A 1308-nucleotide genomic window follows, 5' to 3' on the forward strand; every position below is an offset into this window, starting at 1 on the left:
TCTCCAAGCTAACCAGTTTTCACTCCTCTTCCTCTTCTGTGTTTTGGCTAGGACATTTATTCATTTTCATCAGTGTTATTATCTCAGCTTATAATTATATATTAATTATTGTGTGATTACTTGATTAGTGTGGGAGTTGTTCATGCTGCTGATCAAATATATCTCCACCTTTCTTGCATGTGGTAGAACTGCACTTTCTTCCCTGGGTTGGGTGAAACCATGTGACTAGTTTTGGCCAATGACTTGTAAATGAAAATGATATATGCCAATTCCAGGCTAGAGCATTTAATTGCTGAAAAGACATGTTACAGAGCTTTCTTTGTCTCTAGTAGAGTGACTGTGAAGTTCTAGGCAGAGGTTGTGCCATACATCTGGGTCCTGGATTAAGGAAAGAAGACGGGGGGGGGGGGGGGAGCCAACCCTTGATGGTCGTGCAGTGTGAATGAAAAATAAAACTTCGTTGTTTTGAATCATGGGGATGTTAGGTTTGTTACTCAGCATAACTTCATCTATCCTGAACAATACAATTAATATCTAGCTTTCTCACTAAGTGATAAGCAGTATGCAGTGGGGACTGTGTGTGTTTCTTCTCACCTTTGTATCTTCAGTAGCACAGTACTGGTTCATAGCAGACACGGACCCTTATGTGTTCTGTGCATGAATAAATAAAACCTGAGTTTTGATTCCTGTCTCCATCTTTACTGTGATTTCCTGGACTTGGCCTACTTCATGATTCTTCTTCTAAAATATAGACCCCCGTCCCCTCCCCTAACAAATCCAGCTTTCCAGTTCAAGTAATTAAGTAGTTTGCATATACATCCCAAAATGAGAGAAGAATGGAAACCAGATCCAGCTGCATCACAGGCAGAGATGATGGGGTACAGTTGACTTCACTCTGAACATCTTCATCGCAAGCTTATTTGTTTTTGTGAAGATCAGGGGAGAGTTAATGTGCTCATCACCAACACATTTCTGTATCCTTAAGTAGCCACTGGCACCATATTGGCATTACTCTTGCTTTTCACTTGCTGTTGTTTCTTTCAAGAAGCAGCCTCCTGAAGTGGACACTCCTCCTGTAAATTGTCAATCTGTAGCTTTCATGCCCTGTCATGGCTGTGGGAAGCTGCTAGGTTGGGCTACAAAAGACCCTCTTTTGAGACTTGCCAGTGAATGGCAGAAACCATAAGTTTTTAAACTATCCTACAAACTGAAAAGAAAGAAAGGGCAGGACTTATTAAGTGGGAAGAATATATTGATCACACATGTGCATGCACTTGCCAGAGCCCCTTGTTGGTTGATTGCCAACTA

The 1308-nt window shown here is 41.3% G+C and overlaps 1 protein-coding gene across 1 annotated transcript in view; it reads left to right on the forward strand.

Moving 5' to 3' along the window:
* MB21D2 (Mab-21 domain containing 2) overlaps positions 1 to 1308 on the forward strand; it is a 126470-nt gene that overhangs the window by 107277 nt on the left and 17885 nt on the right. The window lies entirely within an intron of this gene.

The sequence above is a fragment of the Galeopterus variegatus genome, unplaced genomic scaffold (genome assembly GCF_000696425.1).
Source record: "Galeopterus variegatus unplaced genomic scaffold, G_variegatus-3.0.2 Scaffold972, whole genome shotgun sequence".
In the NCBI taxonomy this organism is placed as follows: domain Eukaryota; kingdom Metazoa; phylum Chordata; class Mammalia; order Dermoptera; family Cynocephalidae; genus Galeopterus; species Galeopterus variegatus.